Consider the following 25,323-nt stretch of genomic DNA (forward strand, 5'->3'; position numbering starts at 1 on the left):
TGAATATTAATGTGCTTTCTGATTGTTGTTCTGTGACTTTACTGATGCAGTATCATATGTACTGTAACTGAATACATTTTCAACCTCATGATATGGCAAATCTAGGGATTGAGCCACTCTACCCCCTTTCCCTTACTTTGAAACAGGACCAAGCAATCCTTATTACAGACTGACACAGCCAGACTGTGCTGCAAGGCAAACTTGTTACCAATCTATAAACTTAGACCTTAGCAAGCGTACGCACTCACAATACGACAGTCGTGGTAAAGAACCTACTCGGGTTGCTTGAAAAGATGGATAAATCACATTGCCCTTATATCTCTTGAAGTTGAAACACTTGACGGCTAGAATCACTGCCTGAAAGAAAAAGTACTATTCCCTATAGATGATACTTGTTTCGGATCACAAACTCTCGATATTTAACCTAAACAGTGAACATATTGGCACATAAGCTGAAAGACATTGATGTGAGATATATAACATAAAACCAAGAGACTGGCATTCAAGCTACGGCCTTTTCTAGCTGGCTGAAAATCTAATTCAGCTATGAAGTATCATAAGTTTTAGGCTTATCTCAATCTTGCCTCAGCTATCAAGCCTTACATGGAAATTGACTTTCGTGTCTGAATTCTGTGTTTTTATTGATGTAATTAGCTACGCCTCTCGCTGGAGAAAACTCAAGCCTGGAGGATTCCGTCATAGTAGTGCTGACGGCTTGGAATAACATGGAGCTTGCCTGACTGGGAAGTCTGATGACTCTGTGCTTCTCAATGCGGAGGCCAGAATGCAGGTCCTAGGGTTCTTGATGTTGCTACATGCAGTCCTAGTGAGTGTGAGTCACTGCGCAGACATGTGTGGCCCTAACTCTCCTTCTTACCTTGCCCTCATGATCATTCTCTTCCATCTGGGCCCAAAAGGGAAGTGGAGCTGTTCAACCAATGTCAATGGCACTGTTCATGGCTCTGGATTGTCAGAGAGCCATGCAGGAGTCTGCTACTGCGCTCCTCTCTCTCTCTCTCTCTCTCTCTCTCTCTCTCACTCTCTCTCTCTCTCTCTGATGCTGGCACCTGGCGAGCATTGCTCCACTTACAACCGTAGAGCTCCATATTGCTTTTGTTGACAAAACCAGTGGAGTAGTACTTACTCTAGTGTTACTGCTCTAAGAGCTCTGACACAAACAAGTAATAAATTCATCTGTGAATCCTGAAGAATCCCCTTAATGTCCTCAAAATCTATGGAATTGTAGGACTAGTCCTTTCTCCAGTGTTGCTGATCTCCCTTCTAAGAGCTCTGACACAAAGAAAGGTCTAAACTTCCCTTAAACCTCAAAGAAAGGGCACAGAGAAAGGACTGCTATTTAATATGTTCACAGATCTGCAGATAAACAAGACAGAGCTATACTAGGAGGCTGTGATGGATGAAGTGCATTTCATTGGATATGAAACATTTATATGGTATAATACTTAATCACCAGGAAAGGACTGCAGATTATTAACAGCAATAAAATCAGTGGTTCAATCAATCCATAACCAGCGTCTAATGTGGCTGGAAAAAAGCATACCACTTCTTTCCCACCCCTGGCCTCTCAACCACCCACAATACTGGTTAAGTTTTAATTGGCCTTATCTGACTGTATTCTTTTTCCTTATAAGCTCCCCCTCTCATTTCCTCAAGTCGACCCAACTCAGTTCTGTTAGTATTGTGTAGTTCCTATAAGAAGTATACAGGATCTGTGTGTTTAGACAACATACACTGTAGGATTGGTGTCAGACAAACTCTGATCACACCCACCAGTTATGTTGGCCTTTTGTACCAACTAGCTCACAGTGCCACTAGAATTTCCTCTTACCAAGGAGAGAATAATCCCTGGCAACCATCGAATATGACAACCCTGATCCCTCAGGACCGTGGAAACAATATATTACCTTTCGCTCAGTCACTCGTGCTTACTTAGTCTGTCTCAGAGAAACACACAGAAGAAACAGGCTGGGCGTTTTCAATAAGCATTTATTGAACAGTTGTTATTCTGGTGTAAAATAGATGAGCTGCAACAACTGCTAGGCAGTATAAGATATAAATGATTAGCGATACGATAAAGGTAAATGGATGGTATAGCTCTACCATCTAACAATAATCATGAATACATCAGAGTATGTAAAACACATGATAAAAAGATGCGTACTCCTACGATGCTTCCCTAACTAGATGTACCTAAGTGTACCTAGCATGGTGTTAAGCCAAGAATCCCTCTAGGATTTAGTCAACCCCATTAGCTGAAGTGAGAGACTGTGGGACTGCATCCTGGTCTCGAGTTGGACACCCCACAAGGAATGTTTTAGACCACTGCGAGCTGGAGTGTCTGCATGCAGGAACCTCAGCGTCTCTGGTCAGTGTGTCGGCCAGGAAGTCTCAGTCTCCTCTGTCTTATCTTAGCAAGATGTGATGTATATCTACCCATAGGTCTCCCCAGGGGTCATACCTCGCTGTATTACTGTGTCGGCCTAAGGATGACGTTGGGCATGAACTTTGTACATAGATTTTATACAGGAGATGGTAATCCTGCTATGCTTCCAAGAATCCTCATACATAATGTATGAGATTTAGAACTAGGGAAAACCTATGTCTGAATGCGGTGTAGTATCTAGATAAAAGGTCAGTCCCTGTAAACCGTGACAAGTGTAATGTAGGGAAGAATATAGGGGAAGGGTAATGAAGTTGCAGAAGCCTATAGTATGGAATATAACACCCACTCCTCTTCCGATTGGTCAACATAGTTAAATTTCAAAACGTCCTACTAGGCTGACTAGATATTAGTACGTAAATCGTTAAAAGCATCAGTTTTTTGTTTTGCTACAAAAAACAATGTTTAGAAAGTCAAAAGTTTTTATTTTAAATATTGTAAAAGAAAAAATAGAAACTGACACTCAAGCTATAGCTATAGCTCCGTATAGTTTGAACTACTATAAGCATTTGAAAGCCGTGCATGCTCAAAAAGAATGTACATTTTGATACAGAGTTTCCAATTTTCCGTTTGTTTTCCAAAAGTCGATTTTTTTCCCAGCACACGACGGGCCAAATGAATCAAATGTTTATGTGTCCTGGCTGGTAGACGCAACATTTTTGTTGCTTGCCTCCGCAGTAGACGGTCCCTGTAACACCACACATATTATGTCAATTGAGCACATATGATCTTCCGTACTGTCCACAGCCGGTGCTGGGGCAGCCTGTGCAGCATCCAAGGCCTGGGTGTCAGAGGAGGAGCCAGTGTCCATACCAACAGGAGCAGATACTACCTGTGGTGGTTCTAGGAATGCCGCCATCAACATGGTAATACGCTGGGGACACTGCAGAACATGGGCCGTTATCGGGTCCAGTAATGTATCAATGTCCAGTTGCGCACATAATGGGAGTGTCAGACAGAGATCCAACACAAATTCTTCTCCACAAAAATGGCATTAGAGGACAGGTAAGATGCAGTCCGGATGTATGATGATACATCGCCAACCATAACAACGTAAGCAATTACCACGCTGTTGTTAAATCGTAAAAGGCATTACATCGCACGCATTTACTGCGCATGCTGTAGCCACGTGATTGTAGTGTCTCTGCTGCTTTGGGGCATTGCAACGCAGGTCACCAAATCGCCTGCTATTACATCGTTATTTTCACTTTTGTTTATGAAGTCTCTGGGCCGTGTTGTTTGTAATCCTGGTTTTTAATGTTTGTGTAGTGTATAAATAAATGCCAACATACGCTCACCAATAGATTTTTTTAAAATGTTCTCCATTATTACAAGTAAAAATAATTTATTAATTGTAAAAGAAATATCTTAACATGATTTTTAAAACATCTTCCAGAACATAACAGCCAAAGTGTCAGCACAAAATATGCCGTATATAAAATTAAGAGACACGACGTTTATAAAAATGCTGTTCATTTCATGTGTCCTTGTGTTGTCCTCTTGTTGATTTCAATGCCTTCCCATCCCGCTGAAAGGAGACACAACACGCCTTTATTCACATTACAAGTCCTAAAATTGTCTAGAGGAGGTGTTTCTATTTTACCTAACAGCCCAAGACAGTCGATCCTTTGCGAAGCCTGAATAGAAACTTCAAGGTACGGTCAGCTGTGTATTTACACCCTTAGTGCTCTTGTTTCCCACACAAATATATTAGTTGCTTAAAATGTGCAGAGCCCCGCGAGTCCTTCTCACGCTGTTCCTGCTAAAATATTGCTCGAAACTTCTCTCCGAGGGACCACTGACAAATAGGCTCTTGTTGTCTAACTTTCTCTCCACTGAGGTTAATGATTAAGGGGTTCAGGAGGTTAATTCCTGGAGATGGTGTTGTCTTTGGCCTCAACAGATGTTGGTGTGCTTTAATGTGGTTATCAAACGCTGCTGCCCTCCGTTCTTTGCACTTCGCAACCCTGGGCGCTGCTCACAATGCATTCCAGCCACACTCTATGGAGATGCAGCAGAGCTGAACATACCAGAACATTACTTCTAGAGAGAGGAGCCCTTTTAGAGGCAAGGGGCGGCTTTGGGCTATCCCGGCCTATGCTCACAATACACAGCCCATAAACTGATAAAGAGGGACTTATCACGCACAGTGCAAATATTTGAATGTGCATTAAGATAGCCAATGCCACATCCAAACATCCATCCGTCATCCATCCACCCTTGCATCCATCCACCCTTGCATCCTTCCATCCATACATCCACCCTTCATCCATCCTTCCATCCATACATCCATCCTTCATCCATCCACCCACCCATCCTTCATCCACCCACCTTTTCACACATCCATCCATCCATCATTCATCCATGCAACCTTTTATCCATCCATACATCCATTCTTCATCCATCCACCCTTTCATCCTTCCATCCATACATCCATCCTTCAACCATTCACCCTTTCATACATCCATCCATCCATCCATCATTCATCCACCCACCCTTTCACACATCCATCCATCCTTCATCCTTCCATCCATACATCCATCCTTCAACCATCCACCCTTTCATCCATCCATCCTTCATTAATCCACCCTTTCATCGATCCATCCATCATTCATCCACCCACCCTTTCACACATCCATTCTTCATCCATCCACCCTTTTATCTATCCATCCATCCACCCATCCTTCATCCACCGACCTTTTCACACATCCATCCATCCATCATTCATCCATGCAACCTTTTATCCATCCATACATCCATTCTTCATCCATCCACACTTTCATCCTTCCATCCATACATCCATCCTTCAACCATCCACCTTTTCATCCATCATCCATCCACCCTTTCACACATCCATCCATCCACCCTTTCATCCATCCATCATTCATCCACCCACCCTTTCACACATCCATCCATCCTTCATCCATCCACCCTTTCATCCTTACATCCATCCTTCATCCATCCACCCTTTCATCCTTCCATCCATACATCCATCCTTCATCCATCCACCCTTTCATCCATCCACCCACCCATCCTTCATCCACCCACCTTGTCACACATCCATCCATCCATCGTTCATCCATGCAACCTTTTATCCATCCATACATCCATCCTTCATCCATCCACCCTTTCATCCTTCCATCCATACATCCATCCTTCATCCATCCACCCTTTCATCCATCCACTATTCATCCACCCATCATTCATCCACCCACCCTTTCACACATCCATCCATCCACCATTCATCCACGCAACCTTTTATCCATCCATACATCCATCCTTCATCAATACACCCTTTCATCCATCCATCCTTCATCCATCCACCCTTTCATTCATCCATCCATCCATCATTCATCCTCCCACCCTTTCACACATCCATCCATCCTTCATCCATCCTCCCATCCTTCATCCACAGACCTTTTCACACATACATCCATCCATTATTCATCCATGCAACCTTTTATCCATCCATACATCCATTCTTCATCCATCCACCCTTTCATCCTTCCATCCATACATCCATCCTTCAACCATCCACCCATTCATCCATCCATCCATCATCCATCCACCCTTTCACACATCCATCCATCCAACCTTTCATCCATCCATCCATCATTCATCCACCCACCCTTTCACACATCCATCCATCCTTCATCCATCCACCCTTTCATCCTTCCATCCATACATCCATCCTTCATCCATCCACCCTTTCATCCATCCACCCACCCATCCTTCATCCACCCACCTTTTCACACATCCATCCATCCATGCAACCTTTTATCCATCCATACATCAATCCTTCATCCATCCACCCTTTCATCCTTCAATCCATACATCCATCCTTCATCCATCCACCCTTTCATCCATCCATTCACACATCCATCCATCCACCATTCATCCATGCAACCTTTTATCCATCCATACATCCATCCTTCATCCATCCACCCTTTCATCCTTAGATCCATACATCCATCCTTCACCCATCCACTCTTCCATCCATCCACCCATCATTCATCCACCCACCTTTTCACACATCCATCCATCCACCATTCATCCATCCACCATCCATCCATGCAACCTTTTATCCATCCATCCTTCATCCATCCATCCACCCACTCTTTCATCATCTTGCATCTCTCATAATCCATCATCTTGCACACATTGCTAGCGATGTAAAAGTCAATGCGCAGTTGTAGCATGCGTTCTAAAAGCATGCGATGTAAAGCCTCCTGCGATGTTAAAGTCGCGTTGCGATGGCAGCGCGTGAAAAGACCGTCGTTGTAATGGGTGTTTCCCATGCAGTCCATCCAGACTGGTCTAAATGACAAGAACCAAGAAGCACTTATTTCCCTTAGGCGAGGTGTGCCTAGAATTTTTACCATGCAATCACAGTATTTTCTCTCCAGTAGTACTGTTTCCATCTCCTTGGTGACTGGGATGTCCATTGCGTAGCAGAAAAATGACAATCAGGATACCAGCTATTAGAAACAGGATCAGCGGCATCCCTCCAAATATGCTTCCAAATACGGAGTATAACTCCAAGGACCGTCTGAAAGGTGCTTAATAGTCCAGAACCAATGGTGTTAAATAGGTGGACAATGCCTGTCGTATCAGACATGTTAAAGATACGATTTGCCATTTCTGTGACATGGAAAGGGCAATTTGTACGTATAAGGGTCTGTCTCTCTGCCGAAGACCTTGCTACTTGAAGATCAAAGGTCTCTTGAGTGGAGGTCAAAAGCACAGATTTCTGCATAAGCATGGCTTTCATTCTGCTCAAAGCATGACACCGTATTAATGAAAGGTTTAGTGAAGGCCATAACGGCGCCTCCCTGACTGTATGTGATGGTGGAAACAATACTTGCATACAGCAAGTAACCCTGGAACTCACAGTTACTAGATATGCGATGCCCGGAAGCATCCCACAGCAACCTTAATTGTTCAGCATCAAGTAACTCCCATTTGAAAGTAGCCTGAACACTGGAGTGATCACGGCACCTGGAGCACCCTTCAAGTGACAGGATAAGTTTGCTACCGAACCGTTACATGCCCCATGAAGCATATAAGTGATCCACTTAATGTATTGTTGCAGTTTGTATCGCTTAGAAACACTTCTTTTCCCCACTCCGGCATCGAAATCTGTACGGTAATTCCCAAGATTCCTTCATGAATTCCCTACCCATTACTTCATATCTGCCTGCCTGCATTTGTTCAAGGGAATATTGGAATTGAAAAGTTGTGACCCTGAGAGTTATGTGGCCATGGATTAGCCATTCCGTGGACAGTGACTCTGCCACTGTAAATGCTAATCTATCCAGTTCTTCAATACGCAGCATTGTACATTTTGCTCCTCTTTGTGTTATTTATATCTGTTTCTCTGTCAGATTGTACGAAGAAAACAGACATATTGTTTATGAAATGCCAAGGCACACACCCTGCGCACAAAGATTGCAGCATCCAACTTAATAACATATTAGACCGCAATTGTGATTGCCCTTGTTGTAATATGGACAGATCCTGTTCTAGTACATCAATAGCAGAAGATACAATGTTGCCTAGAGAATATATTCTGGAGGTTAGTGTTGTTAACCCATTGTCAACCACTGCTAGAGCTTTCTCTAGATTTATACGATCTATTTCTCGTAATCTTTCCGCGGCCTCTTGCTGTGATATTTTCAAAAATCTCATTGTAGACAGCATAGTAGGAACGTTTGTGGCTTCCTAGGACCTAATAAAAAAATTCAGCAGGTCCACATCCTCTGAAAATAAGGATAAGTGTTGTTTCACTTGTGTGAGTGTTGAGGTCTTTAGCCAATCAAGGCATAACTTTCCAACACTGTAAGATGTCACTACCCCTGGGTGTTGTCTCTGTACATAATGTGGATCTGGCCTATTGATACTAAATCCTTTAGTTTTACCCAAGAATCTTTCCTGACAGCTATTGGTGTCTGTGGGCCAAATCAACCATCCCTTACAATCGGGGTCTGATCTATTGTATTGCATGATGTCATCTAGTGTACCCTCTTCTTGTGATATTATATTACCCTCAGTGTGTGATGGTGAGGCATCCGAGGTTTATTCAAGTCCTTATTCTTGGCTAATCAAAGACAGGTCGTTTGCTGCACCATTTCATTTAAAAACATTATTTGCTGAGGAAACAGGCATGCTCCAAATAGTGCCTCTGTTCCCTGGACCTGCCACACTCTATAATACCCCAGACCAATTTTAAGTCTATGATGTCTTTCCATAAGTCAAATCCCTGTTGAGACAATTGGGCAATAAATGTAGCAGAATACATCTGTTTGGTGTTTGTTAACATATTTTTCCGTGCTGGTGTTAGTTCAACTTTATAATACTATGAGGCCGGGTCTGATTTGTTAAACCCTGAAAAATATGGAAATTTCTGTGCAAATGTTTTTGAACTGCATTTCGGCGGTGATGAGCAATGGTCCCATTGGTGGTATGTGAAAATATTTCTGGGATTAGCAGATTTATGCAGAAAGTGATGACCATAATGTTGATAGCAATACATTGTTGCAAAGTCTGATGGGCCCTCTAACATTTCATTATCAGAGAAAGCAGCAGATTTTTCTGAATCAGACAATATATAATTTACAGTTTCATATTCCCAATCATTTGAAAATGTACTAGAGGTAATAATATCATTTAATGAAATCTTAAATAAATGAGGTATTTTTAAAAGTTGAGTCGGGCCAAATATATCATAATCAACCTTGTCCCATACTATACCGTCATGTATAGGAACTGCTGTAATGTTCACAGATGAGAGGTCTTTTTTTTCACGATGTGATGATAGATGCGGTTTCAGAATCACATTCACTTTTTGTGCTGCAGAGCTTTCTCAAAGATAAGTTCCATTAATAAGCATACTAGAGACAGTTACTAGGCCTATCCAGAAAAGAAAGAAAAGTACCTTGGTAGTTACCCAAAGTTCCACCCAAGGTAATACCAGGTAAGTCTCTTTAAGAAAGTTCAGAAAATCTTTGAATTGCTGTAGACATGATTTTTGGGCTGGCATTGTTTCAGGTTCACTTGGATCCAATGAAAAGGTATCAAAGTCAATGAAATAGCCAGAGGCAGTATGAATAATTTTCTGCAATACCGCAGGATATTTTGAAACTGTAGCTTGCTCTCATTGAGGCATGTTGACGTAGATATCCGTGTTTGGTCGAATTGAAACTGGTCTTTCTGTTGAGTTTTCATTTTGAACTTCAGTATCAAGAGGAACCAGTTCCATTGCATTGTTGCATAGTCCTTCATTCTGTGTAGGTAACTTTTCAAACGTGATGAGTCTTTCTGTTTGAACTTCTTGTATAGTTGTGAGAGGAGGGTGTCTGTTACTCCAGAGTCCACGTGGCCTACTATTCAGTATTGGCCACATAGTGTGGTTTGATTAAGTCAATTGAGACACATTGTTTCTATTTTTTACCTGCAAGAGGTGGCAGAAGTACTGTTCTTGTTCCTTCAACTGCCAGGACAGGTACAGGTTTTCTGTGTGATCGCCCAAATTCTTTTCTGTCCGCTATTTTCTCTCTGACCAGATCCCCAACTTTAGGGATCCAGACAGGTCTTGCCGTGACACTTTTCACTTCCCAGTGGCGGTCTTTTTCACCTGGACATTACTCTGTAGGGCCCTGGAGTCATTTAGGTCCTGTAAAACAGCCAAACGTTTATGGATGTCAAAAGGTTTATCATCCGCCACTGTGCCTTCACAATCAAGATCAGGCAGCCACATTCTTGTCCCAAATAGGACCTCATAAGAAGTGAAACCCCTTAGAGAGCTTCTTGGCTGATTATTTAATGCCCTTTGAACTCCATACAGATGTTTTAATTAATTTCCACCCGTGCCTAATACTCCAGCTGTTAAAGACTGCTTTAAGTCCCGGATTTTCCTCTCCACAACCGAATATCCCTCTGGATGGTGCAGAGAGAAGAACCGCAATGCTACACCCAAACTTCGCATGGCTTCCTTGTGAGCCCTAGAGTTAAACACGGGGCCACGGTCAGAATGTAATATGCCAATTGCGTATGTCACTATAAAGACTCGCAAATCTTTTATAACAGTTCAAGAGTCATCCGAGCGCTGGGGCCACACCCATAGGAACCTAGATGTGTAAATGTTGTAGACTTGTAAAGCGCACAGCTACCCCAGCAACGGGGCGTCCCGGCACTGTAGACCGCTGGGGAACCCGTCCTGGCTATCCCTGTGAGATGGTCCCTTTCTGGGTATCTCCAAGGTGAAACCAGGCATCCCCGGCGTCTGTGGGGGGCCGTTGTAGAGATGAGGCAAGCTTAATGCCCAGAGTTGCCGAGTGTGTTCCTGGTTAGAGTAGGTACCGAGGTGAGAATTATCGAGTCCGTTTTGACCCTGGTCCATGACCCTGCCGCGTCGGGAATTGAACCCTGGTCCCTGGCCGATTCTCTGCTTACGGGTCTGCCGCCTCTAACTAGTGAGCCACAGAAATCCACTGCAACCATGATATACTTGTAAGCCCCATCAGATTGTAAGAGGCCGCAGTGGTCCAAATAGACACACACCAGTGGTTTGTCTGATATTAATAATGGTGTCTGCGTTGGACGTGTTATGTGGGAGCCTTTCATCTGCTGGCAGATGTCGCATTTCAAGACGTAGTCTTTAGTCTGATTTCTTAGTCCTGGCCACCAATAGCGCTGTTTCAGTAGAGAAACAGTTGCTGTAACTCCTGCATGTGCAGACCATATACCCTCATGTGCTGCTGGAATTAAGCCTAACCTACGATCCATATTTGGTATTACTCTATCCCCCACTTCAGAAATTTGAGCAAATGGAACATTGTTTGCATCTAACTTGTAGGAGTATTTGAGTGGAAACCTTTTCGGTACTGCTGAGGTATTGCATATAGCAATAATCGCAACCATTATCTCACGTCTATTCTTGTTTTTGAACAAGTGATTGCAGCTACAGAAGCTGTACGTACAGCCCCCTTTGCGGCTTCGTCAGCCAATGAATTCCCTTGAATGTGAACCTCATCACATTGATGACTCAGTGTATGTATCATGTGAGCCATTGGTAGTTTATTTTTCAACTCCACTACCTGTTCCCATAGCGTTTTGTGCTTTATTGTGCCACCTTTTGCATCCTTAAACCCATTTTGTACCCAGTGATGTAAATATTCATTATATGACTGTACAGAGTAAAAGGAATCACACAGACTAGTGTGGGGAATTCTCGATCTGTATTTACCAGTGCCAGTATTAGTGCTTTTAGTTCTGCCAGCTGCCAGTTCTGCCAGCTGCGCTCCTAGAGATTGTGTGTTTTTTACACTTTGGGGGAAACTTTCCATCCTGAATTCATCCTTTAATGATAGCACACGCGGCGCTGTATTGCTGTTTGCTCCCTATGGCCGGTTGCGCAGAACCGTCAGTGTAAATTATATATCCATACTAATCTAGAGGCATTTTTTCATTTGGTAGAGGATATTCTAGTTCGTATTACAGAAATGCTTGTGTTTTTAGATTTGGGTCGTACCTGTATTCTACATCTGTTGCAGTGAGAGAATTAGCCAATTTTATCCATCTTGGATGTAAAGCTTTAGCATTGGGAACGCTTGCTTTTGTCGCAGCCTCTAAGGCTGGAACCGGGGTAAGGACTATTATACGTTTCCCTTGAGCCAGAGCTCTTTCTCTGACTACAGCAGTCTGTACTGCTGTTAGAAACTTTTCAGTTGATGAAAAACACATCTCAGCATTTCTGTACATATGTGATTCGTATGCTGTTGGTACTGTCTCACCTTCATTATATGTTAGATAGGTGTACCCAGATTGACCCGCAACTATACCGATCACCAGGTTTCGTACATTTACGCGTGTCTGTAAGTATTTTGAAGCTATCATGTCAGCTTGTAAGGAACGAAGAGTATCTGTGTGTTCCTGTGTCCACTGTCTAACTGAAAAATCAGGTTTTATCAAATCGTAGAAAGGTTTTACTCTTTCCACGTAATCTAAAATGTATGTCCTGCCAAAGTTGAGGAATCCCAGGATTGATTGTAAATTCTTTCATGATTTTGTAGGTTGGAGCAGCGCACACTTTTCTAAAAAGTTAGCTGCCAGGCTTTTTCCTTCACTTGAAAGCTCATATCCTAGAAAAAGGACATCAAGGTGGGCAATCTTCGATTTCTTGAAGTTGAATTTGTAACACTCAGAGGCAAATCCCCAAATTGAGGTATTTACTCTGTTCAAGTGTTCCTCCATCATCCATCAGATAAATATTGTCTACGTAAGACAATGCCTCCTCATCTAGATTTTGAAGTAATTCAGTTAACCTAGCCGAAAACAACCCTGGGCTGTTCTTATACCCCTGGGGGAGTTGAAAAAATTGCAGCTGGGATCCTAGCACTGAGAATGCTGTCAAATATCTGCTCTCAGGCGCTATCTTTTGGTTAAAAAAATCCATTTGAGATATCTAGTGTTGTTTTGTATTTTTTCCGCACAATGTTATTCATTAATTCAGCACTGTGTGCATTCTGTACTGTAAATGTTTTAGTGCAAGTGTTTAAATGTCTGTAATCCAACACTAGATGGAATGTGTTGTTCGGTTTTGATACAGGAAAGAAAAGGTTATTCATTTGAGAGGTGCATGTTTCAATCACTCTTTGGTATTCAAGTTGATCTAAGATATCCCTGACCTTTTTTTTTTTTTTTAGCTTCTTGCTTTCTTGGATACTGCATTTGTGCAGAAGGAGAATTTTTTAATGGAATTACGTGGTGGGTTGAATCCTCATCCCATCCAACATGGTTTTTGTATAATGCTAGGTCTTGGGCTTCCGCCCACTCCTGCGCATATTTATATTTTAAATATTTGGGAACATGGTCGGAAAATGCTGGTAAAATTACCGTTGCTCCCCTAGGGCAATCCATGATAAATGCTGGCGGACAATCCTGTTCAGCTAATAAAATGTCATAGCCAAACGTTAGGTTCTCCCAAAAGAGACCTTTAACTGTCCTGCATTTGCTAGTCCCCTTTCAGTAGTCGAGTCCTCAGAATTCTGGGCATGTCTGATCATAGTTCCTGGCAACCATCGAACATGACAACCCTGCTCTCTCAGGACCTTGGAAACAATATACTACCTTTCGCTCAGTCACTTGTGCTTACTTAGTCTGTCTCAGAGAAATACACAATATATAAATGGCTGGGAGTTTTCAATAAGCAATTATTAAACAGTTGTTATTCTGGTGTAAAATAGATGAGCTGCAACAACCGCTAGGCAGTATAAGAGATAAATGATGTACGATAAAGGTAAATGGATGGTATAGCTCTACCATCTAACAATAATCACAAATACATCCGAGTATATAAAACACATGATAAAAAGATGCGTACTCCTACGTTGCTTCCCTAACTAGATGTACCTAAGTGTACCTAGCATGGTGGTAGGTGTTAAGCCAAGAATCCCTCTAGGATTTAGTCAACCCCATTACCTGACGTGAGAGACTGTGGGACCCCGTCCTGGTCTCGAATTGGACACCCCTCAAGGGATGTGTTAGACCACTGCGAGCTGGAGTGTCTGCATGCAGGAACCTCAGCGTCTCTGGTCAGTGTGTCGGCCAGGAAGTCTCCTCTGTCTTATCCCAGCAAGATGTGATGTATATCTACCCATAGGTCTCCCCAGGAGTCCTACCTCTGTTCTACCTCTATTCTGCTGCGCCGGGATGCCCTCGGGTAAGCTGAGCGCATTATAAATTTCATATTATTATTATTATTATTACCTCGCTGTATTACTGTGTCGGCCTAAGGATGACATTGAGCATAAACTTTGTACATTAATTTTATAGAGGAGATGGTAGTCCTGCTGTGCTTCCAAAAATTCTCATGCATAATGTATGAGATTTCAAACTAGGGAAAACCCAAGTTCTGAATGCAGTGTAGTATCTAGGTAAAAGGTCAGTCCCTGTAAACCGTGACAAGTATAATGTAGGGAAGAATATAGATGAAGGGTAATGAAGTTACCGAGGCCTATATTATGGTACCTATATGGAATATAACATTAGTGCTTCTCTTTGACTTATTCCTGATCTCATGTATATTGTACAATCAACCTTACTGAAAAAGTGGACGTAACTATTTTAAAACTGTATATCCATCTAATCACATAAAAATTATAAAAATAACTTAACACGCTGTTCCTTGATGCAATTCCCAGCAGGGATCATTACCACTGTCTGAAACTAGGCTCTATAAAAACTGGTCTCCTCTTCTTTACCTTCTTTACTTACAAACTAATCTTTGACTAGAGGTTTTCGTCCACTATTTCAACATTGGAGAAAAAAAACTCAAAAATTTCATATATGAGAAAACTCTAAATATCATGCTTGCTTCACTGTTAAAGAGGGCTCTCTATTTTCCATCGTTGACAATGAAAATAAATCTTGATCCAGTCATCACCTCTCACTTCCAAATGCATAGGAATACCAAACAACTTACCTGTCTCCTTCACTTCATCCCTCTATCTGGCCTACTACAGATTTGTGTAAATAGCCCCAATTGGCAAACTACTTAAGGACTACAAACCAAACAAAATAAACACAATGAAGCAAGTTGACAATTCTTAAAAATCCCTCTAAGCTTGCAGACACACACCAAGTGGTCCTCAAAGATCACACTCCAAACTCTCATATCCTGCCCATCATCTCTTTTGCAGGATGATTATTTATCCAGCTGGTATAAAGGATAATAATCACAATAACTTATGGAAAATATTGTTATGCAACACCATGGAAACTACCCAGCTAAAGTAATCTCTTAAGTGACTGCCTCACAATTGTAGTTCAGTAATAATACACAACATTGAAATCTTTGATCTTATCTCAGTACACAGGCTGGATTTAACACTCATAACAAAAATATTGCTCACTTTGTTTAACCAGTCATATAGCTTATGATTCTTACAGCTCAACAGACCTAACAGAACTGGTGGGGCATAGCTGCAATCTTTATTAAATGCAAAAGCAACACAAAAAAGAAATATCATAATTGGCACGCCCCTCTTTAGAATTAGCATCAGCAGAGCTGAGACAGTATGTTACACTTAATTTACCACATACCAGGAAATTAATTATTTTCACAGATCATCTCTTAAAATTAATAACTCTTAATTAAATAAACTCAAGCAACATTTCGCTTGTGAACTTCAACATCCACTGGGATGGCAAATCAGACTCTGTAGCTTCAATCATATCAACTGTCTTTGAGCAATATGGTCTTAGTCAACTCTGCACATCCTTGACTCACGTCAAATAAGCCATTTTAGACCTAATCAAAAAAGTAAAATTGAACACCATCAGTTCTGTAAAATGGTTGGATCATTCACTCATCATTTTTTCAATAAACTCAGTCTCTCACATTTTGAGCGTCCAGCAAATGAGACCCTAAATCTGGTCAAGAGACGTCAGGAATCTGAATAATGCCATTCTATCTTTTGCTCTAGAACATGGGTACTCTCAAACATTTGCCCAGGGGCCACAAAGTAGGTGTGTGGTATGACCCAGGGCTGCACAGATGCCAGCAGTATGGTGGTAGAGGGTCTGGGTGGGTCAGGGACTGTGAAAGGAGGTCTAAAACATGTTAAATGAATGGGCAAGCATTTATTTTAGGGTCACTAAATATTAGTGCTCAGCAACTAAACAACAGCTCGTGCTGCTGTTCACCAGGGGGGCCGCAGGCAAAGTTTAAGAGGACCGCAAGCGGCCCCCAGGCCATACTTTGATTACCACGGCTCTTAAACAAGAATTATAAGACTTCCCTTCCTCTTTGGACACTAAAAACTTCTCAATTGTAATAAGGATTCCATGACAATGAGCAGTGACTCTCTAGCAACCAAAACCTTAAAGACAAAAATAAAATTATCAGTGATGTGCTTTTCTAAAGAAGTCAAGGAAGAATTATTTGTTTTGCGAAAATAAATATGGCAAAAGAGTCCTCAGGCTCTTCCCTTAATAAACCGGCACAACTAAACCTGCTTACAAACAAAAAATATTTGCCGCCAAATTGCATTTCACCAAAAGGGAATACAATAGATACAGGAACTGGCAAATAAAACAGTAAAATATGCTACTAATTCACCCAAATTATCACTCTTGAATGCCTCTGAATTTAAATGTGAACCATTCATAAAATTGTTTCAAAAAAAGATTTAATATTCTTCCACAAATTCACATAGTACGGAAGAGAAAATCTGAAAAATGTTTGTCTCTATTCTGAGAAATTGACAACCAAGACCTCACAAACTTCACCCTCAAAACTAAACCATCTTTCTAACTGTGAAAACCCATTTCCTCATCTATTTTGAAGGAGATAAAAGGCACAATTGGACTAATCTGAATGAAGTTCACCAACTTCTCTCAAAATCAAGCAACTGTCCCTGGCACACTTGGTCAAGCCTCTCCATTATTAAAAAAACAAGGAGCCAACTCCGATGGCATAAGCAAACAAATTTTGGCCTTTAAAAACCTCTCCTTTTTGACAAAAGTACTAGAACAAAGTGGTGAAACACAATTCAAGCACTTCTCAAAAGACAATTATCTTCTTGACAATCTGATTTTGTTCTGGTCACATCACAAAAATAGCAACCCTGAATATTATTGATGAGGTACACCACATTCTTGATGAAGGAGGATCCTGTTTTCTAGTCCTCCTTGATATACTAAATAAAAACTCTCTTTTAACCTTCCTCAGAGACAGGATGGGCATCAATGGTTTTTATCATTCCTTTACAATTGGACACAACTAATCAAGCACCTTGTAGACATGTTCTCAAAAAAACAAGGCATTCCCCAATTATCTGTAGTCTCCTACACTCTTTAACATTTACCTAAAATCACTGGCCTTTAATCTCAGCCTTTCCAACATCAATTATCATTTCTAGGCAGATGATATGAAGCTCTGTATAAAACTCTTCTCCCTCAAGGGCGTGAGAATGGTATTGAATACCCTGAACATGATCCACTCACGGTCTCCTGCAGATCACCTGAAACGCAAGCCTAAAAAAATCTAATTGCTCCCTCCCCACCTAGTTGTATTCTACCAATAAAGTCATGGTTCAAAGATCTAATTCCCCGAAGTACAACTCCAAGTATTGATGAATCAGCAAAGTCTTTGAGATTCTACCTCGACATCTACAAACAAGCATTTGCAACTCAATCGGTCTCACCTTTGGGACCTTACATGTATTTAGCTATGCAGCACATTAGCCTGGGTGCTGAAACATCTACTGTTCTTAAACATGGAGGGAAAGTAAGCACTAAACTGCGTGACACACCAGGTATGGGAACACATGGAGAGAAATATTGCCTTTCAGCTGGGAATGGTATATTCTAAAGCTCTATTTTTAATATAAAGTCAGGGCCTTCGGTGGTCATATCACTGAAAATACAAGATTTGAAAAAAATATTATTGTCTACGGGTTCTCATGGAAGACAATTTCACTGGACTGGAATCTAGAGAATGCTAAAGTGATTCTGGTATTTTACTGACCTCTGCTGGTCGTTTTCTATCAAGAAAGTTAAATAGAGGCAGTTGCCAGAAAAATGAAAACAAGAACGTCCCTCAGCAGAAAGCAATTCTGGTATTTTACTGACGTCTACTGGTTGTTTTCTATCAAGACATTTAAATTGAGGCAGTTGAACAGAAAAAAAGTCCCTAAGCGAAAGCAGACAAGTCCTAGGGCTGATCTCCCGAGCCCACAAAGTACATACACTTATAAGTATATACTAAAGTATATACAAGAGGTCTTGAATGCTCGACCTAAAGAACTAACAAATGTGCACAGTCCCAGCTCAAACTACTAAGAGGAATCACACAGTACATACCAGCAGGGCCGGCTCTAGGGCGGTGCGACCGGTGCCACCGCACCGGGTGCTGGCTTCCTGGGGGCACCGTGTTTGCAAGTTTATTATGTTTCTGAAGCACTTGCCTTTCCTCGGCAATTAACAGCCTCAAAAAAATATCACGATAAGTCCTGTGATCAATGTCCTTCCTGGAGAGCGATCAGAGTTTTGTATAGTTGAGGTTTTGACTTATATGAAGTTAGTGCAGAGGGTTAACATGCCTGCTGCAAAGAACGTGTACCAAGTAGATTACAGAGTGCGTATGATGTAAACAGATCAGAGGTTACTGCTTTCAAAAGAGACATCCTTTTGTTACTTGCAATTTATAACTTAAAGTCCTAATATCGAACAGTAAGCTATTAACTTTCATCATAGAACTGCATACACACTGCAAAGTATTCATTAGAACATTGATTAATGTTGCAAAAACTGTAAATTTGGCTAGAAATCAATTCTTATTATTAAAGAAAACTCCCAACTATGCTGTTTCTTTCTCGACTCTGAGTTTGTGCTTCTCCACACCAAGCACTCTTAAACTATACTGCCTACCAGTATGGATGACATGCGACTCCTACTCTTTTAGTACTTTGGCTTAAGTAACCTATACACTGATTTACACACGTATGATTGATTGTCTCTGTGTAATGTGTGTGTGATGCAAAGTGCTCTGACACCCTCCACTGGTATGAGTGGCGCTATATAACTAATTCAATGCATCTGAGAGAGTGTGGTTATGGAGACTTGGTCACTGTTAAAGGGTGATAGTGAAAGAATCTGTGGTGGAGGTGGTCATTGGGGGGGGCACCAAAAACATTGTCGCACAGGGTGCCACCAGCCCTAAAGCCGGCCCTGCATACCAGAACAGGATTTCCAACAAGTTGCACAGGGTCTCGTTCTCCCAAAGCTAGACTACGGCAACTCTAGTCTGTAGCATTGCCTTAAACTTACCTGGCATCAATCAAAACAGAGCTACATGTTTCTGCCAAAATGGTCTTTGGCACTGAAATAACTGACCATATCTCCTTCATTCTACTTGCCTTAAACGTGCTTCCCTCTGAGGCTAGTCTAGTTTTAAATGAGCCTGTATCATCCACAGAGCTATACATAGAGATTCTCCCAATTTCTTAGCAAGAAGACTCTGCATTGCAGGAGGTCCATGAAATTTAAGGAGAAAAGACTCCTTCTTACAATTCATAGGATGAGAAAATCAAGCCTTTGAAGCAGTCCTTCTCAAGCAATGCTCCCAGACTATGGAATGCCATTACCCCGGAAATTAGCATTTTTAGCTCATTTGAACTGTTCAAGAACAGGCTGAAAATATTTATGTTTAATCCCCACGTGTCTATATAACAAAACTCTTAAACCCCTCCCCCTGACCTTTTCAGAAGAGGCAGACTAAAACAGCTGGACATTTTAGATTGAAGATACTCTTATAACCAATGGATTTGGTGTGACTTACTTAGATAATCTTTTTGGAATTGCTTTTATTGGCTCACTTCCTATGTACAGTGCTCTGATATCCCTGGATCTTGTTCACGCTATGAGACACTAGTAAATAAATAAATGCATTCTTTAAATGTATGTGAACAATATGTCATAAAATTAATTTCATATACTAGTTAATTTGTCCTACTGTGCTGCTGTCCACACAAAAACGTGTACCCCAAAATGCCATTCATTTCTTCAGTAACCTCTATCTAATGTTCATTATTTAGGACAAAACCTCAAAATTACTATATAATGAAAACCTATGGTTCTAGAATTTTGTTAATCCACCTGAAAAAGCACATAATTAATAATCCTAAGGGAGAACCCATTAGTTGTGTAAAACGTGTTAGCACCCTACTCCTTTGGGTTTTACATGAAAGAAACTAAACAATATGTATGTGCACAGTTTTATTTTTTTACTCTTTAGACTTTGTAAAGTTAATTGGTTAAACCACTGGCCGCATAACGTTTTTCTCTGCAAAGTGAGTTAATTTTCGTAGCATCATGAGATAATTGAGGGGTGAATGTATAGAATTTCCATATAGCGAATACCTATTAGTGACTTTGTCCCAATCACAAATTGGTAATCGCAATTTGAAATGTATGAAAGTGGTTGCAGTTGTAATAGCGATTCAGTATTCATTTGGATCATTATTTAGGTAAATGCAAATAGTGATTATTTAAAAAGCAAATTGGTCCACAATTAGCAATTGATACTTTTGCCTCTGTCTGATGACATCACAACCAGGAAGTAGTTCACATTTGAACATTGAAAGGTTTGCTGCTTGAAGTGTGTTTGTGAGTCCATTCTCCATCTCCCTGAGGATTTCTTATTACACACCTGTGAAAGAACAAGATGGGTCACCAGCAGCTCTACTAGAGCCACCCAAGGAAGTTCGGACAGGGTTCCCGATCTTGCCGCGTGTGCTTGAACAAGCACGGACTGATTTGCAAGTAAGGTTTGAACATGTGTCGCCTGTGTTTCAGGCAGTATGCCAAAGATATCGGCTTTGTAAAGTTGGACTAAACTACAAAAAAAATGGCTGCTGCGTGGACGTCGAAGGAAAGAGTGGCAAAGACAAAGAAAGGAAAGATGTGGAGATACACAAAATGCACTGTGCTTCCACCATGTTTGCTTAGCATTTGCAATATTCTACATAAATGGCAGTCAAGATAAGGCTGGAATGTTGAAGCGGCTTTTTGCTTTGTGAACAGCTTGGAAATAAATGGTTATTGCACACCTAATGTTCTTGGAAATGTCAAGAAAAGAGACAGACAATGAGGCTGGGGCAAGGAAAAGAAAACTCAAATTTTCTGAGAAAGAACTGGAGATACTAATGGAGGAATGTGTGTGCCACCATGATGAATTATTTGTGAAGGCATCCCTTGCAGTGCCAGAATATCAAGAAAGCATTTGGAAAATTAATGCAGTGAGAGACACAACAAGATCCACTGAGGAAATCCTTAAAAGATGGTATGACCTCAGATCCAGGACAAAGGAGAATATAGCAACTGGAGGAGGCCTGACAATAAGAGTAGCCCCTCCCCCAATCCCCTACCCTCCCCCACTGCAATAGAGACATTTGTGGCAACAACCTTTGAGCCAGAGTCCGGGGAAGGATTCAGCACACTTGATACTTTCCAGTGCCTCTCAAAATAAGTATACTACAAGAATCTGATAAATATTCTAAACTATGTTAGGTTTTACAAAAATACATTAAATATAGTATAGGATGGCCTATATGTGTGTGTATATTGAAAAGCAATAATATTAAACATATGGCCCTAAAAATATGTTATTAAAATATGTTATACTTGCATATTAACAGTATATCATGGGAGATGGAGTACATTCACTAGAGAATGGTGTGACTTCTCTCAAATTTATTTTCTAAATAGCAAAATTAAACATACATTACTTAGCCATAGTGCAGAAAATATTTATGATTCCATTTTGAAACAGATATCTATGCTCATGGGAGTGATGTTTCTGAAGGAGAGGAGCTTGAGGATTGGCAAAAATGCAACTCAAAGAGCCACTTGATGTTGAGGGCTATAACACAACACCCCAAGCTGAGCAAATGAGCCCCACACTCGTAGAACAGAAAACAGTCAGCAAATGAAGTCTGTGGAAGAAGCACACAGCGTTTGAGGCAAGAACCTGAAGTTAGGTCAAGAGAACTGTATTGAAGATGTAGATGTCACTCTCGCCATGTTGCCAATAGTAAATTTCAAACAAACATTGAAAGTGGTGACATCTCTCGAAATATGTAAGTGTTTGGTGGCGTGGAGACATCGATGGTCAAGGTTCAGCACCTGCAACAGAGGGAAATAAAGCTGATTAACACAAAAATGAATAACATTGAGAAAGGTATAACCACAGGGTTAGATAATATTGCAAAAAACCCTGACTGATATTCAAAATATCATAAATACAAAGATTGACAATCTCATAGACGCACAAAAGACTCTATGCATAGATCTTAATACCACCATGAACATCAGAGACCCAAGGAATGTCAACAGTCCGCCCATATTGATGGAGTGATAAGATCAATAAATAAACTTGCAAATGCAACATCTGTGTTGTCAAGATGTGCTGTCAACCTCCAAGTAGAAATGGGCACTACACCGGTGATGTGGCTCATGAACTGATACAGATAGCAAATGCTATAAAGAAATTACAAACAACTCAGATAGAAGGTGTCAGTCAGGTAGAATGTCCAGAGGGTGATGACCAAGCTAGGGTCAGTAGCATATCTGTCAGTACACTATGAGTGTGCGTGAAATCAGGCATCAAAGTGCTGGAGGTGTAAATGTGGGTGCCAGCACTTCTGTTCATTACAAACGCAAGTCATGTGCTGTTGTCCTCATCTTTATATTGTATTTCCTGTGTGTCTGTACACATATCTCAAAATATTTTTAAAGAAAACTTGTGACAAGATGTTATGTCAAATTTCTTTGCTTACATTCCTAGCAGAACATAGGAAGAAAGATTGGGTTATGTTTACATTCAAACACTATAGGAAGCTTACTTTTTTTGTAGTGCACCAAAATGAGGTACACTATGTAGAAAGTCCAGACAACCCTTATAAATAATAAATTAGTAATCTCAAATTCTCTCTTTCGTGGTAGTGTGAGTGAGCAGTTTAGGCTTATCAGAGGGTAGTGTTAAGCATTTGTTGAGCACCCAGAGTCAATAAATGAGACACACACTCAAGAAGAAACTCAAGACCAATTTAGAAAAATAACAGCTATTATTGTATTCTTTATAACTTCAAGAACTTTGCAATTGGGTAAGCACTTTTCAGAGTTATCACTTTTTACAGTTAAGAAAAAATGTCACACAAATGCATGTTTATGGGTTAATGCTTTCCTATGGAGAAATAAACATATACTGCATACAGGTATTTTGCAAACATATTTAGGGGGTCCCCTTAAGAACTTAAGACGCAAGGTGTCAAGGTCACAAAATTCACTAGCAGTTTGGGTTTATCTGCCTTGAGGTGTCCGGGTGCAGAGGTACTGGATGGGTTGCTAGCCTTATGCGCTACGCAATAGGCAAAGAAGGGGGGCAACCTAGAAACAGGCTTGGGGGAAAGTCTTGAATCTCCCAACAGGGGGTACAGTTCATGAGGGTCCTGGGAGCAGGGGGGCACAGTCAATGTCAGTGGACCAGGTGAAGAGGGTTTTTGGTCAGCAAGGCCCGTGCATCAAAAGCACTCACAGTTCTTGGTTAGACCTGCAGAGGGGGGCAAAACAGGACAGCTGTGCCACTCTTGGTGCTGGTCACTGCAATGCTGATGTACCTTGTCGGCTAGTCAGTCTTTTAGGTTTTGTAGTCCGCATTAGAATTAAAACAAGCGTTGGTTGCTGGAAGGGGTCAGGCAAAACGAGGGAATGACCATGTCATAAAGGTGCCCTTTTCTACAATCAGGCCCTTGATTTTGATTTTATAATATCGTGTTACTAGTTCACATACCCAGAAACATAATTATCAGATATGGTAGCAGGGCGGCTTTGACCCTCTGCTGATCCTGATGCATCATGTTGTATATGTGGCGGTGGCTGCTCTACTTCAGCATTACTTTCAAAATCAGATACAGTAGCTTCTAAACCTCTGCCAGTTGCTACATTGTTTAGAATTGCACATGTTGCAACAATCTAGCAACAGATTTCTGAAGAGTACTGTAGGGCACCACCACTCTTGTGCAGACATCTGAGTCTTCTTTTCAATTTTCAAAATGTGCGCTTCATGACACCTTTCTATGTTCCACACTGTAAAAATGCTCACTGCATGTGGATGGATTGATATATGGAGTCATTATCCATTGGTGTATGGCATATGCTTTATCACCTGAAATAGCAATGTATACTTTTACACATCACAGTAACAATATTTGTGCTTTTCTATTCCAATCAACTCCCATCATTGTAGACTTGCCTGAATGCCACTGTGTCTGAATATGAATGAATCATGGGTGCTCCCTGGGAAACTTGCTACTATGTCTGTAATCACTTGTTTTGCATCACACACCACTTGTATATTCATAGAGTTGTGGAATATATACTCAATGGCAGAGGATGGGCAGAGTGTCACAAGTGTGCCATCTACATATTTTATGATATTGAGAAAGTTGGCTATCCAATAAAAGTCTATCTTGGTGATATGCAAATCCTGTGCATTTCTAGGGTAATATATGTAGCAATTAATGCACATTAACAATGCATCAAGGAACACACTGAAAAACCATGACAGTGCACTCTGGGATACACCACCAGCTGCTGCAATCACACCTTGATAGTTACTAGATGCTAATAGATGCAAACTGCACATGTGTGGGGATGGACTTACTGCATAAGGTTGTCTCTGAAATGGAGGCTTTAAATCAACAATTATATCAAGGATGACTGCACTACTTAGCCTATTCTAGATATATATCTCTTCATCTGTTTGTTGAAAAAGTGTGACCCTCAATCTGAAGATACTCTCCTATCTTCTCTGCCTTCTTTGTATTCCTGCCAAAATCCTCATTCTCCTTGCCATGACATACAGAGCAGCCATTTTGGAAAATTCAGATGCATTCTGGGGCTGTTAATATAGTTTGCACATGATTACCACTGTCGAAGTGGTGGCCAATTGCATGGGCAAAATGGTGGTAAATTGCATGTGCAAAATGGTGTTTTTGCTGATGTTCCCTATTTGTGGCTTGGAATAACATATGAATGCCAAATCACAAATAATGGTTTCTTATTTGTGATTTGCTATTTGGAGTCAATAAAATTATTGAATTGTTAATCATTTGCAATGCTAATTTAGTACTGCAAATGAGGTTCTTACATTTTGATTTCATTGTTTTGCGACCAGTATTCAGTTTGTGACTAAATACCGATTCACAATTGTTTTGTGCAAATGGCTCTTACAGTCTGATCAAACTGGCCAGGCATGAAAAGGTATGCTTAAACCTTCGCTGCACGTTTAGTTTTTGTGG

The 25,323-nt window shown here is 41.0% G+C and overlaps 1 pseudogene; it reads left to right on the plus strand.

Annotated features, from left to right (window-relative positions):
• Positions 1-20,687: 20,687 nt before the first annotated feature.
• On the plus strand, positions 20,688-20,918 carry LOC146823037 (small ribosomal subunit protein uS14 pseudogene; annotated as a pseudogene).
• The last annotated feature ends 4,405 nt before the right edge of the window (positions 20,919-25,323 follow it).

The sequence above is a fragment of the Triturus cristatus genome, chromosome 5_2 (assembly GCF_964204655.1).
Source record: "Triturus cristatus chromosome 5_2, aTriCri1.1, whole genome shotgun sequence".
Classification (NCBI taxonomy): domain Eukaryota; kingdom Metazoa; phylum Chordata; class Amphibia; order Caudata; family Salamandridae; genus Triturus; species Triturus cristatus.